Source organism: Canis lupus, chromosome 33, assembly GCF_003254725.2.
Source record: "Canis lupus dingo isolate Sandy chromosome 33, ASM325472v2, whole genome shotgun sequence".
Taxonomy (NCBI): domain Eukaryota; kingdom Metazoa; phylum Chordata; class Mammalia; order Carnivora; family Canidae; genus Canis; species Canis lupus.
Window position 1 is genome coordinate 9671482 of NC_064275.1, and position 16352 is coordinate 9687833.

Sequence of the window (16352 nt, forward strand, 5' to 3'; positions counted from 1 at the left end):
TATTTCTGGAAATTAATAGATAAAAATAATTTGCAAATGGCATAAAAGAGTTTGTAAATAGCCAATATTAAGGGCGGGTATATAAAAAAAAGTATACTTTTTTCTCCTAATATAGTTCTCATAACAGTATATTCATTCTTTTAAATAGTATTTTCCTTCAATCTGTAAGAACTGGGCTCAGTCCAATCATTTCATAGTATAGAGTAATAGTAGTTCAATAAGAAAAGCTAAATTATAATGCATGTTTCATGGTATAAGTTTTAAAAGTACTACAAGTTGTCATCATTATCCATTATTTCATTCTGCAATGGAAATTTGTCAATTCAGTATTTTTTTTTCTTCCATTATCTGATTTCATTTCTTCTCTTACCTCAAATGGAAGTAATCCTGACATTTTGAAGTTTTCAGAGTCTCTCAAATTTCACTCTTTTACACTTCTCTATCTATTAAATAATAAAAAGTTTCAACTTCAATTTAGGGAATAAATCATTTTTATTTTATTCCTTTAATAGTTTAATGATGTCTTTCTGAAAACTAATATTTAGAAAATTTTAGTACTGGTTTAGGAGGCTAAGGAGAGAACCACAATAGCCTAATTATGAATGGCTGGCACAATGTAAATCTCTTGCCTTGACAGGAAAGACATTTTTGATTGATTTCATTGCAGAAAATAGACATAAGAAACTATGAGAATACGTAGGATATGTGCAAATGCATACATCAGAAATCCAGGCCCTAACTCTCTGTTCCCCATTTATGAGTGCAATAGACTTACGTGCATTTTTATGTTTGTATGCCTGACTTTGTGCTAAGCACCTTCATTAGTTATCTCAATTCTCCTTAACAATACTTTAAGGCAAGAGCCTTCATTATTAACATTTTCCAGAGGAAGAAATAAATTTATATTAAAAAAATCATTTGCAGGATTTAAACTCAAATGTATTTGATAATCCAATCTGGTGTCCTTGAGCACCCTATGTGCCTCTCTACAGACCATAAGAGCAGTCTATTAGATGAACACCACCCTCCACCCCACTCCAAGGAGCCACAAGCATGCTTCCAATGCTGATCAATATAATCTATGACAGACTGCAAGATGGAAATTAATATATGGGTCACTAGCTACTCTCTGGGTAAAAAAGAAATAATTATAGAACATGATAACTCTAAGAAAATTCAGATCAAATTGAGCTCTAAGTAAAAAAAGGAAGCAGCACCTAAGCAACTAAATTCTACTTCATATAATGTGACCTTATGTGTCTACACTTCTATCTACAGCATGCAGTGGTAGGTCAAGTGCAATAACAATGCAGGAAACAAGTCACTAAATAACAATCTATTAGGCAAATGTTCGTGTGGAAGCAAGCACACATAACTCCTTAGATTTCACCTAGTGATGACAGAAAATTGTATCTAAATATAAAGCTCTGACATTTTTGTGTTTATTCAAGCATCATGGAGGCTGCCTCCCTCCCTGGTCGGAGTAACCTAGGATTTGTGTACAGAGACCCAGGCTAGGAGAAATGCACATCACTGGGGAAGATTGCCTGGACCCACTGCCCAAGTAGAGGATCCTTATAGTTATAGTTCACAAGGTGGGATAAAAAGGGGCCGTTTTCACAATTTATCCCAGAGACTTTACCAGTTACACTACACTTTTATGAAACCTATAAAATCTGTTCTCCAATTCCCTGACACTTTGTCATTATCCTTGATTTTATCCTAAGCAGAAGAGTGTAGTCTGTTGTGGTCACCCCTTCTGTGATACAAACTAAAATAAAATTCTAAAGAAAAAAAGTTCTTTCTGTAAAACTCTGTATTTTCAGTATTCAGTATGAAAAGTGGAGAATACTATCCATTTTTCTATTCCTATAGCTTTGAGAATAGAAAATATGAGAATAGAATTAGGGATTAGAAAATAGGTAGTTTCAGTTTTACATTTCCAAGGTGTAGCAAATGGTTAATACAAGTTATCTAAAATGATTGCACAGATTAATGAATAAATAAGAAAATTGAATATATAGATTGTCACAGGCATTTGATAACTTTCAGTTTTGATCCTAAGGCATCATACAAATATAATTACATAATGTCATTATGAATAGCATTTAACAACTTTATCAGACGATATGGAGGAGTGCCTAAGAACACCCACTCTCAGTACAATACTGCTTAGGCTTGACTCTTGGCTTTGGCACCATATTTATATGTTATCAGGCAAGTTTACTTAAGCTCCTGTATCTCAGTTTCCTCATCTGTTAATGAGGAATAAAAATTAATGGCTGATGAGACAGATGGAGATCCTGAGGTACTTGCTTGGCATGACAGGAGTGGAGGTTATATCTTGGGATGAGGTTGCCCTGGGCCCTGGTCTTCTTATGATTTCAGTCTGTTTCAAAATAAAAACATCTTTGATTATCTGCCTGCCTGTTTGTAGTTTTCTTTTCTGGGGTACTTCTTTTACAACAGTAACTTGCAGAAAACCTCAGGCCCCCATATAGAACTCATTTCTCTAGCCCACATTGCAGGTGTTGCATGTAATCAGGAAACCAGAAATCACACATTTGAAACAAGATTCAGAGCCCAACTTACAATTGGTATCTTCCTGGAAAGATTAGACCAGACCTGTCAGAGCTGTGATGGATCCCATCCTTGACATACTTTTTCCATATTATCATGCTAAAAATCAAGCCCAGGGGTGGAGACTTATGCAAATAAAACATACAAGCATGAAGAAGCATGTTCCATTAATTGGGTCTACATGCCAAGCTCCCTGCATTTCCCCATCCCTCCATGCTTAGACATCACATCTCTCTTGCTTCAGCCCTTTCCAAAACATTTCCTGGCCACAGTTCAGGGAGCAGCCTGGCATCCCCCTTACTAAGGCCGTCTCCCTCAATCCTGGCCATGAGCTTGCAATAAACAGTGTCAGTACCATCCTTGGTTCCATGTCTGTTTCTTCACATGAGAGTCAAAGAACCCTGAGATCAGTACCACTAACCTAGGTTAAAAATAGTTATCTTATATAACATGATTAAGACTTAGCTAAAATATGAACACTAAAATGGAATTTTTGGCTATGTAGTTTGAGGGGTTGAGGGGGGTTGCGATGTTTAGAACTGGATTCAGTATTTTATTTTAAGAAAAATGTCCTTAAGCCAGGAGAGATGTTTTATCTTATGTTATTTCCTTTGCACTCATGTACTTCCAACAGCAAGTGACAAGCTCAGCTTCTGCTCTTCTTTCACCCAGCATGGTTCTGTTGATGATTTCTTGGTTTAAGGCCTAGTTCTAATGTGATTAGAAAATATCACTGGGATTTACTGAGAAAGATGAGAAGAGTAAATTAATGTTTGAACTTGAAGATAGTACAAGTCTATAAAGGAACCTTACAAGTAAATGGTATCAAGTACCGTAGGATTTTAAATGAGAAAAACAATATCATGCAAATTGAGCTTTATATGGAACTCATATGCAGCAGCTTAATGCAGTGTGTACTTGAATCTACCACAAAAACAAATATTGTACAAAACCTGGAATTTTCTCTTATGTGTTGTTTTTAAGCTTCTGCCAATATCAGCTGCCTGCTTCTCAACTCATCCCAGCAATACCATCAGGGCTTGATTTTCTATAGCCAAGCATTCACCTTCATATATATTAACTCTCTAGTATTACTGCCTCATAACTTTGCCTTTTTATCTCAGCTGCTAGCCTCTATGTCTCCTTTTGAACATTTTATTCTAAAATATGTGAAATTTAGTAGACCTATTATATATTAAAGTGGACAAGTTGTGAATTTCTGAATGATTCCAATCAAAGAAGTCAACTTTGTTTTCTGCAGATTAATCAAGATCTTTAAATCCATGGTAAATCCTATAAAATGATTACTCAAAAATAATGGAGATTGTTATATCCAGACCAAACTGTCACCCTAAATATAAAGTAGGTGAATGTTATGTGTTTACATAGCATAGTGAGTCCTTTCCATTTACATATTGTTGAACTAGTTTACTGCACCAGGTAAAGTAGAAGAGACATTGTCCCAGCTTTCAAGGAGCCTATAATCACAAAGACAATAGTAATTATCATGAACAGGAAATAAGAACCTATAAAACAAAAGCCATTATGTAGAAGTACTATAAGTTAATTTCTAATTTATGTAGCTTATAAGTATATATTATGACTGAAGCTCTAAGTATTATGTAAGTCTATTGGAGAGGTAGGTGTGCAGTATAGACAAATGACTTGAGAAAGAAGAACCATTGATAAATCCTCCTAGACAATCTTTCTAGACCATCTTTATGGCAGGTGAGACAAGGTGGTTGGTTTGATTAGGGCAGCCAGGTGTATCAAACCTGGGTTATTATTCTAGGAAAGTAGACTTCCATATGAGGTAAGAAGATGAAGAGAGATTTAAGCTTGTACAAGGGGATGAAAAATAACAGAGAACATGGGCATGCTGAGGAGGGTGTTCTATCAGTAGAAAATTCACCAGGTATTTAAACTCATTAATTCATTATTTGGAACTTGATATAACTACAGTTAGCCCTTGAGTCTAAAGAGAAAGTTACTGTTTCAGTCCTATTTGAAAGAGTAGGAGATTAGTCTGAAGACTTATTTTTTTTTTCTCATTAAACTTTTGTTTTAATGGGTCTCAAAATTCCATGACAGATTTTTGGTCAAGTTGATTCCACTAAAAAGTACTGATTTTAAAAGCTAATAACTTAAAACTCACACACACACACACACACACACACACACACACACACACACACAAATGGTCCACAAAACATTTTACTTTCTTTCTGAAGGTTTTACAATGCATTGTTATCATTAACCAGTCTTTTACTATTAAACTGAAATGGCCAATTGACACAAACAGTTCTGAGACCCTTCCTCCACCACTGATTAAGACTGGGGTGGCAGGTACCAGGGATAATATTCATTTACCCTTCTGAGCTTTCTGGACTGACTTGGTGACCTTGCCATCTCCAGCTGCCTTCTTGTCCACTGCTTTGATGACACACACAGCAACCGTCTGTCTTGTGTCACAAAGAGCAAACGGCCCAGAGGAGGATAGTCAGAGAAGCTGGATGGTTCAGGATAATCACCTGAGCCAGGAAGCCAGATGCTTCCATTGGCGGGTCATTTTTGCTGTCACCAGCCACGTTTCCATGATGAACATCTTTGGCAAATATGTTGCTAACATTGAAGTCCACATTGTCCCCAAGAAAAGCCTCACTCAAAGCTTTATGGTGCATTTCAATAGACTTTATTTGAGTTGTAACATTGACCGGAGGAAAGATGACCACTATGCCAGTGGACACAAGTCTCCATTCAGCCCCTGGGACAGTACTGATACCACTAATTTTATAGATGTCTGGAAGAGGCAGACACAGGGCTTATCAGTTGGATGAGTTGGTGGGAGAATGCAGTCCAGAGCTTCAAGCAGTGTGGATCCACTGGCATTCCCATTTTTATAGGTGACTTCCCATCCCTTGAACCAAGGCATGTTAGCACTTGGCTCCATCAGGTTGTCATCATTCCAACCAGAAATTGGCACAAATGTTACTGTGTCAGATTTGTAGCCAATTTTCTCAAGGTAGGTGCTGACTTCCTTAATGATTTCCTTGTATCTCTTCTGGCAGTAGGGTGGCTCAGAGGAATCCATTTTATTAACACCATCAATTAGTTGTTTTACACCCACTGTGTAAGCCAGAGGGCATGCTCACCTGGCTCCCCATTCTTGGAGATACCTGCTTCAAATTCACCAACACCTGCAGCAACAATCAGGACAACACACTTAGCCTGAGATGTGACTGTAATCAGGTTTTTGATAAAGTCTCTATGCCCTGGGAATCAGTGTGGTCACATAATACTTGCTGGTCTCGAATTTCCACAGGGAGATAGCAATGGTGATACCATATGCACATTCAGCTTTCAGTTTATCCAAGACCAGCATACTTAAAGGAGCCCTTTCCCATATCAGCAGCTTCCTTCTCAAATTTTTCATAGTTCTTTTGTCGATCCCACCACATTTATAGATCATATGACCAGTAGTGGACTTGCCCAAATCTATGCATCTGCCAGTAGTGGTAGACTTGCCCAAATCTATGTGTCAATGATGACGATGTTGATGTGAGTCTTCTCCTTTCCTTTTTTTGGTTTCAGTTTAGTGGTCGTTTTCACACCTGTATTCTGGCAGCAACCCCGTTGCAAAAAGCTGAAGATTTATTTAAATAAGGAGATTTATAGAATCTGGCTAAGACATTACAGAAGAATGGATTTCTGAATATATTTTTTCAACAAACCTGCTTTTATCTCTGTGAAGCAAACTTTGACCATTTCTTGCTTCTAATATCCACTTTTATACATTTTAAATTATATATGTATCTAATAATTAGATTATAAGATCTTGCTGATGAGAATTTCAGACTTCTCAATATACAGTCTTTTACTATTGAATTATTTGGCTATCTCTGAATATCTCCCTTTAAAAAATATTCAGCTTATGAGAGGCTTTTAAAATTAGTTTTTGAGTATGTTGTTGTAGGTAATGTTAAGAGAACTGATAGCTATGATTTTTATTTCAGTATCTGTGGGTATGAGTCTATAATATTAATACAAATAATATTCTACATGCAATAACCATCCTAATATTTTCAAAGTTTGCTTGGTTCATGCAACAGACGTATGAAGTATGTATATAGAACACTTCAGATAGACTTAAAAGTGACCAGAACAGAAAGGAATATTCATTATTGCCATTATCCATGCCTGTATTTCTAGAGTGCAAATACAGGGCAGATTGCTTATTTCATTTACATGACCCAGGATGGCTTAGTGGAAATAACAGTCAAAATGCATCTTACTTTAGTGGGCACTGAAATGACCAAAATCAATAGCAAACTATAAAAGCATTCATCAATCTTACATTCTCCTGATAAAAGCTGAAACATTTAAGAATCAGAAGAAAGGTATGGAACTCCTTCTTCTGAGAATATGCCTCTTTAAAAAAGAATTCTCTACTATTCACTTTGAAACATAAATGAAAGGTTGTTTTTGTTTGTTCTTTTTTTCACTTTTAGGATTTTTTTTTCTCCTTTAGTAATTAGTATAATATAAGAAGTATTTATCTCCTTGGATATTGTAATTGTTTTTTCTGGTTTAATCCTACTGGATAACTGTTATAGAAATTTTTTTTTGTTGTTATAGAAAATTTTAAAGGAGATAAATACATACATTTATATACGTCCAAGAAGATAAATACATATATATATATATACATATATTTCAAGTATCAACACATTAGCTGATAATGTAGGCATTTTCATATTTAATGTGTCATGATTTTATTGATTCAAGATGCAACTTTTTGACAGTTGTTAATAAAACATTCACTGTTTACATATATCACCTAATGGTGTATATAACACAAAATGGTTTTTAAAGTATTTTTAACATGCATTATTTCACATATATATGTGGAGTAATATATTATTGCCCTTAATCTAATCATAGGAGAAAACTGAGCTTAATACTGTTAGGCTCACATGTATAGTAAAGCTTGCCTTGGTATGATATACTCCAGGCCACCCTTGGTCACTCTACTCCCTTAAACTTTTATTTTATCCATTTTCCATATTCTCCTCTTCATTCCTGAATACTAATAGAATGTATGTTAGTGAGAATTTGTTTCATAAAAGCTTGTTTTTGTAATTCTAGAAGAAAATAGAATTGCTACTAACTACAAATGTTCAAAAAAATTCTGTTAAAGGTTTATTTTGGTAATCTACGTTAAAGTTAACAATTAGACGTCTACGTTTTGAATCAAGGCTTGTAAAAATACTCAAGCCAGAAAATAATTTTGTAATACCTCATATATGGATCTCATTTTAAGATAGATAAATGGTTTTGTTATCACATTGGATACTGGCAGCAACACTAAGCTATCACTTATTTGTTTTGATGGGATATGGCTTGCAGAAAAGTTTAGTAGCTAGTATAAAATTTGGGGCATTATTGTCATTATATCATTAGGCAAGGTAAAAAAATCAATTTTTCCATTTTTTTAATTTATTTATGATAGTCACAGAGAGAGAGAGAGAGGCAGAGACATAGGCAGGGGGAGAAGCAGGCTCCATGCACTGGGAGCCCTACGTGGGATTCGATCCCGGGTCTCCAGGATCGTGCCCTGGGCCAAAGGCAGGCGCCAAACCGCTGCACCACCCAGGGATCCCTAATTTTTCCATTTTATAGATGCCTGAAGCCCCATAGCTAACCACAATTACTCTAGTTCAATTTACCAAGCTTAGCACCCTCTTTTTCTAATTAATTTCTGGTTACTTTCTCCAGTCACCAATAATTGAGTATGCTGGCCCAACAACAGCATGTAAAAAGAATTCTAAGTAGTGTAGAACTAGGAGGGAAATTAGTCTATGGATCTTTGCCTATAAAGTATCTAAAATTTTAATACGATAATAAATTTAATTATAAATCATGAACATAAATTCAGGGAAAGTTTACATTATTCTATTAATATAATTAATCACAATAAAGGCTAAATATTATGTATGTGTTTCTCTAAATGAGAGGTCTACATACTTATTTTATTTAATAATCTTGTCATACATGTATATAGGTTATAGTTGCTTTATAAAATGAACTGTGGTTGTCATTTTTTAGATGTATTCTGGAAACCAATAAAAATATAGCTAGATATTACACACATACACATATGTAGATGTATATATATTTTCGCTCCAGAATTATTAGTCCATTCAAATTTTCTGACTTTTCCTTTGTCCTTTTTAACAACCTTTGTTCAGATAATGGTGGGTAAGAATTGTTTAGCGCAAATAGTGGGATTATTTACTGGTTTATTGACTTATCTTCCAAGGCAAGAATTATCTCAAAAGATATAACTCATACTGACATAGGTAGTCCTAGTTACCGGTCCTAATGTTTGAGTAATGTTCATTCAAGTGGTCTCAATTCTTAGGTCACAAATACTCCAGGGTTTGGTCAGATAAAACAAATTAGTTAATGACAGCAGACAAAAATACAGAGCATAAAGCATTCTGAGAACCTGGGAACTATATCCATAACCAATGCAATAAAGCAGCAGCAAAAACAAGATACCATGTAGGCTGAACAAAACATCGGCTATTCAAAAATGCCCTCTGGATACCAGTTTATTCTATCTCATCATGTACAGTGTACTAAATTCAGCTCTTCATCTTCTAGCCATTCCTCTTCTCACTATAGTTTGTTGCCTTTCACCATAAAAAGCAAACAATCAAAAAACCTTTTCTTGGTAAATCATAAAATGATCTCATTGGTTAGCTCAATGACCATTCTTAGAACTTCAATGTCATTTGACTTATCATCAGCATGTTGGTATAGTAGTTTTATTTATTAAATACTGCATTCAAAATAATGATTTTAAAAAAAAACATCATGTCTCTTACTTAATTTTGAGCATTAAATGGCTGTTACATTAAATACTTTGAACTGTTACCTCTTATTTATCTCCTAAGTGGATTATAACTTCCTACCTGCATATACAATTCACTTATTTTTTCCATTTAACATCACTATTCATGAAAACGATAGCTGTTATTATTCATTTTTCTCATTACACATTTACTGCATGACTTTCAAGTTTTCTACTGATTTTCAATCTTGGATTTTTTTTTTTTTTTTTGAGAGAAAGAGAGAGAGTTTAAGCAGAGGGGGAAGGGGCAGAGGAAGAGAGAGAGAATGTTAAGCAGGTTCTACATCTAGCATAGAGCTGATGTCCCAGAGATCATGACCTGAGCTGAAATCGAGTCAGACGTTTAACCAACTGAGCCACCCAAGGATCCCATTAGTCGTGAATCTCTTAAAAAGCAAATGTTGAGCTTTTCAAAATTCCTAAATTAACTCCACAGAGACTCTGATTTCTTTTCCATGTTAGGTGAAATACACTTTTAAATCTATATAATCTTACAGTTTCTTGTTATCATTTTTTTTGCTATCATTATTTTTAATGATTTTAGGTGATTATATCTAAGACAGAACTACTCCAAGCTTTGAGGTTGCAGAGGCAAAAATGATTTGACTTATTTATTGAGGAAGCTACTTAATCTCTTATTTCTCTCTTTCTTCTTAAATGTATAATGAATTGTCTCCATATAATTTGCTTAATAGATCTTTGGTGGAACGCAATCCTACCATTAATTTTGCTTTTAGTTTCAACTCACATAATATGCATTGGTATTTGAATCAAACACCCATTATGATGTTTAGTCTTGCAAAGAAATTTCCCATTGATATAACAGTCTCTATGTTCTGGCAGATGTATCATATGTGACTGATTTGTTGATCTTGTCACAATATAAATTCTACTATGAATAAACAGGTGTTAATATTTAGTAAAACAATAGCTTTGGTTTTGTGAACTTTATTTTCTTCCAATATTTAAGGAATGAGTAGTTTTTGCAAAACATAGAACAATGCACTGGGAAAACAAGAAATTAAAACATGTTTCTTTTTCCCCTGTTGAGAGCATTTTCATTAATACATGCATATTTGTTTCCATTTGACTTTTACCAAAAAGAATAAAGAACAATAAACACGCATGCACTTATCACTCTGCTTCAACAACTATCAACATTTTACCATGCTTGTTTCATTTATCCTTCTTGCACCTCTTTATTGTTGGAATATTTTAAAGTGAATTCGAGACATTTTAACATCTCATCCATAAATATTACATTATGCAGCTCAAAACTCCATTTCATTACAAAAGTAAAATGTTATTATTTTATCTAAGAAACTAAAATAATTATATAATGACACCTCCTATCCAGTCAGCGTATAAATTCTCTGAACAACTAATACATGAATTTTTACAGAGCATTATTTTTGAAAGAGGATACAAAAAAGGAAATGAAATTCACTTGTCAAAGTTATTATCTCTTTTATATTATAAAATTTTAATGTTATTTAATCCAGAAATATTTCCTTCACTTTTTCTTTTTCTTTTTATTGACTTGAAATTGACTAAGCTGTATCTAAAGGCAGGGCCACTTCAAATGGTAGTGGTGTGGGCTGTGTGTGTGTGTCTGTGTGTGTGTGTATTTTAATTTCCTATTACACAGGAATGAAATATTTGTTTACCAAGTCCCTATTTTTCCTCTAATAAATTAGTTGATTTGTATGATGGCTTGAGTGCTAGAGTTGTGAGGACTATCATAGGATATGTAAAAGAAATGTATATTTTTATAGGCAGAAAAACAAACTATTAAGATCACACCAATAATTCTAATTCAACTGCAAGATTATAGAGATTTAAGACAATTTATTTTCTACTTTATGTTGAGAAGGTTCCTAAGAACATGATTATAATTACTATTTGATATATTCTAATATATGCTATTTCAAAATAACAATATTATAAGAACACTATTAATAATAATATTATCATATAAAAATACTGCTAAAGGAAATCCAAATTTCTCCCAAGTTTTTTGTCTGCTTTGTTTTTTGGCCCCTAGATACCACTGTTGAGAAAAATTAAGAATTTGGAATGGGCAAAAGAGATTATTTTGAAGGTTGTTCTTCCAATGGTATGCTAAAGCCTCTTGTGGGCATATAAATGGAGATTACTTGTGTCCATTGGCATGCAAGTAATTATTGCTTAATGAATAAATCAGTTTTCACAAAATTTTTTAAATGTTCCATTTCTGTATATAAATATGTAGTTCTTTGGTTTTTCCCTTGAATTAGTGATAACATCTTTCAGTTTTCTCAATTAATAATTTTATGAAACCTTTATATATATGACAGCTATGATTTTTAACTTTTTTGAAAAATTTTCCATAAAATGACTGAGAATCTAGAGTCAAATGCTACATTTTTTCCTTTGTGTTTATGTCTTTGACTTGACGAAAAGTCACATCATTTGCTTTAATGACTTTTCAATTTGAGGAATTCCTCTCTTTTTTATTTAATATTTGGGTTATATAAATGTGTATATAATTTCAATATTATAAGAATAAAATATAGGCCCAGATTTTACATTTACAGCCTAAGTTTGAAGTACATGGGAAAAAACCTGACCCTCAGGGGATTTGAAATCCAGAATCATATAATCTGATCACCTATTTGTTTAATATTTTCTGGAATTTCTGACAAGCCACAGTGATGACCACAATGTTCTATGTAGTAAAACAAATTCACCCAAAGTCTTAAACTATCGCTAGAGATTTTTTTCACATACAATGCCCAACATTCAATAAAACAATCACAGGCATGGAATGGTCTAGACAATGTAAAACAAAACAAAACAAAGCAAAAAAACCCAGAGGAACAAAAAATTTAAAAATAGTCTTAAAAACGATCCATTTGTTAATTCTGTATCCTGCAACTTAATGAATTCATTTATTAATTCTAATAGTTTTTGGTGGAATCTATATGTTTTCTATGTATAATACCAAGTAATCTGCAAATAATGACAGTTTAATTTCTTCCTTACCAAGATAGATGCTTCTTATTTCTTTTTGTTGTCTGAATGCAGTGGCTATGACTTCAGTACCATGTTGAATAAAAGTGTCAAGAATCGGCCACTTTTCCCAATCTGAGGAAAAGTCTAGGTTTTATACCATTAAGTATGAGGTTAGCTGTGTATTTTTCATAATATGGCCTTTATTATGTCGAAGTAGGTTTCTTCTAAACTCACTTCATGAATAGTTTTTATCGTGAATGGGTGTGGAATGTTTTTTCTGCATCTATTGATATGATCATATGATTTTCATCCTTCATTTTGTTGATGTGACATAGCATATGGATTGCATTTCTGCATACTAATAATGAAGGGGAAATTAAGGGCAGCTTGGGTGACTCAGTGGTTTAGCACTGTCTTCAGCCCAGGGTGTGATCCTGGAGACCCGGGATCGAGTCCCACGTCAGGCTCCCTCCATGGAGTCTGCTTCTCCCTCTGCCTGGGTCTCTGCCTCTCTCTCTCTCTCTCTCTCTCTCTCTGTGTGTGTGTGTCTCTCATGAATAAATAAATAAAATCCTTTTAAAAAGGGGGACAGGGGATTTAAGAAAACAATCTTATATACAATTGCACCAAAAATAACTTTAAAAAACCTAGGGATAACCAAGAAAGTCAAAGACTCTAACTGAAAACCATTAAATACTGATGAAAGAACTTAAAAACAACACAACCAAATGGAAAGATACTCCATGCTCATGAATTGGAGGAACCAATACTGTTAAAATATTCATACTATCCAAAGCAATCTACAGATTCAACATAGTATCTATGAAAATATGAACAGCATTTTTTTTCACAGAACTAAAAAACTAATACTAAAATTTGTATGTAATTACAAAAGACCCTGAATAGCCAAAGTAATTTTGAGGGAGAACAAAGCTGGATGTATCACAATTCCAGATTTCAGGATATACTACAAAGCTGTAGTAATCAAAACAGTATAGTATTGGCACAAAACTAGACACAGAGATCAATAGGATAGAATACAGACCCCCATAAATAAACCCACAATTACATGGCCAATTAAGTTATGACAAAAAAGACAAGAATATACAACGAAGAAAATATAGTCTCTTCAAAAAATGTTGTGGAGAAAACTGGACAGCTACATGCAAAAGAATAAAAATGGACCATTTTCAACACTATTCAAAAAAGTAAACTCAAATGGGGATTATAGGCCTAAATGTGAGACTGGAAACCATAAAAATCCCAGAATAGAACACAGGCAGTAATTTCTTTGACATTGGTCATACCAATATTTTTCTAGATATGTCTCCTGAGGCAGGGGAAACAAAAGCAAAACTAAACTAGGAACTCACAGAAATAAAAAGATGTACACAGCAAAGGAAACCGTCAACACAACACTAAAGCAACCAACTGAATGGGAGGATACACTTACAAATGATATATCTGACAAAGTGTTAATAACCAAAATATATAAAGATATTCTACAACTCAACACCAAAAAATACCCTATTATATAATGAGCAGAGGACCTAAACAGACATTTTTTTTTTCTAACAAAGACGTACAGATGGTCAACAAACACAGGGAAAGATGCTCAACATCACTCATCCTCAGAGAAATGAAAATCAAAACTACAGTGAGAGACTGTCTTATACCTGTCAGAATGGCTAAAATAAAAAAGATAAGAAAAAATAAATGTTGGTAAAGATGTAGGAAAAAAGGAACCCTCATGCACTATTGGTGGGAATGTAAATTGGTAGACCCACTGTAAAAATAGTATGGAGGTTCCTAAAAAAATCAAAAATATAAATACCATATGATCCAATAATTCCACTACTGGGTATTTACCCAAAGAAAAGAAAACCAATTAAAAAAATACATACACTTCTATATTTCTTGCAGCATTATTTATAATAGCCAAGATACGGAAACAATCTTAGTGCCCATTAATAGAGGAACAGATGGGCAGCCTGGGTGGCTCAGCGGTTTAGCACCGCCTTCAGCCCAGGGCTCGATCCTGGGGTCCCAGGATCAAGTCCTGCGTCGGGCACCCTGCATGGAGCCTGCTTCTCCCTGTGCCTGTGTCTCTGCCTCTCTGTGTCTCCCTCCCTCTGTGTGTGTGTGTGTGTGTGTGTGTGTGTGTGTGTGTGTATGTGTGCCTCATGAGTAAATAAATAAAATCTTTTAAAAAAAATAGATGAAAAAAAAATAGATGAACGGATAAAGAAGATGTCACACACACACACATATCACAGGAGCAGAAGAATAAAAATGGAAGATATACTCTAAAATCTACCAAGGCTATAGAACTTAAAATAGTGAACACTTGGCCTCCAGGCAACCAAATCTTGCTGGCTCTATGTTGAAAGCAAGCCAAAAAGAAAAGTTTATTGTCTACAATTTTGCCTTCCAGTGTCTATCTCTTCTTTTGGCAGAAACTAACAGGAAGTCAGCTGACAAAGGACAAAAGTTAGATATCCTAGGCCCAGAATCATGAGGCATAAATTATGATTATAATAAATAATATTAACTATATACCCAACAGATGTGTATGCACCTATGTGAACCAAAACAAGTACAAAAAATAGTTCCAGGCAAAACAAAACAAATAGTACTGCTATGAAATGTAGGATGATAAATAAACTGTGGCATATTCATATAAAGGAATTATGTATAGCAATGAAATATAATACGTTTGCACACAATGTATAAATGACCCTCACAAAAAATGTTAAGTGACAGAAATCATGAAAATAACAGATACTCTAAGATTCCATTTACATTAAGTCTGTACAGTGTTAAATTTGGAGAAGAGAATGGAGTCATATGTTCATTTCTTAGGGCCACCCTAACAGGGTACCACAAACTCGATGGCTTAGAACAATAGAAATTTATTCCCCCACAGTTCAGGAAGCTAGATGTCTGAAATCTGGGTATCAGCAGAGTTATTTCTTCCTCTGGGTTCTGAGGGAGAATATATTCCATTTTTCTCCTAATATTTGGTGGTTGCTGGCAACCATTCATGTTACCCTCCCATCTCTGCCTTCATTTTCATGTGTGGTTCTCCCTCTACGTGTGTCAGTGTGTCTCTGTTTTTCTTCCCTATAAGGGTGCCAGAAGTGGATTAGGTGACCCCTAATCCACTATGACCTCATTTTAGCTAATTATAAGCTTGAAAAGCCCCATTTCCAAATAAGGTCATACTCTGAGGTTCTGGATGAACACAGTTTTGGGGGGACACTATTAAATCCAGTACATGGTAATGTTAGATATTTTGATGGGTATGGTGGTTTCAGAAGCTTGTTCAGTTGATGATATCCAAAAAGCTGTGCAATTTTTTCTGTGTGCAGTTATCTTCAATAGCTGATTTAAGATAAGGTGAAAAAAATATAATACATCAATCTCACACATTAGTAAAGATAAGGAGCAAAGAAAACTCTCACACATTGCTGATGTAGTTGTAAATCACAACAATCGATTTGCAAAACTGTTTGGCATTATCTACTTGAGATGAAAGCATCCAAGCCCTATTACATAGAAATTTTACTCCTAGGAGAAATGCTAAAATAATTGTGTACATATGTGGATGGAAGTACCTGGAAGGAATGTACATAGCGGCAGTGTTCATGATATCCTAATTTTGGCAACATCAAAGGAGAATTTCAAGAACGGAATAGATGGATAAATTGTGTTATAATAATACAATAGAAAAATCTACAGTAATTTAAAAATTACTTTAAAATTACTTTAAAAAAACTCTAAAAAAATAGAGTTCTGTTAAATACAACATAAATAAATCTCACAGCCATCGAGATGACAGAAATAAATTCAGATCCAAAAG

The 16352-nt window shown here is 34.2% G+C and overlaps 1 pseudogene; it reads right to left on the reverse strand.

Moving 5' to 3' along the window:
- Positions 1-4803: 4803 nt before the first annotated feature.
- LOC125754228 (elongation factor 1-alpha 1-like) lies at positions 4804-16124 on the reverse strand (annotated as a pseudogene).
- Between the last annotated feature and the right edge of the window lie 228 nt (positions 16125-16352).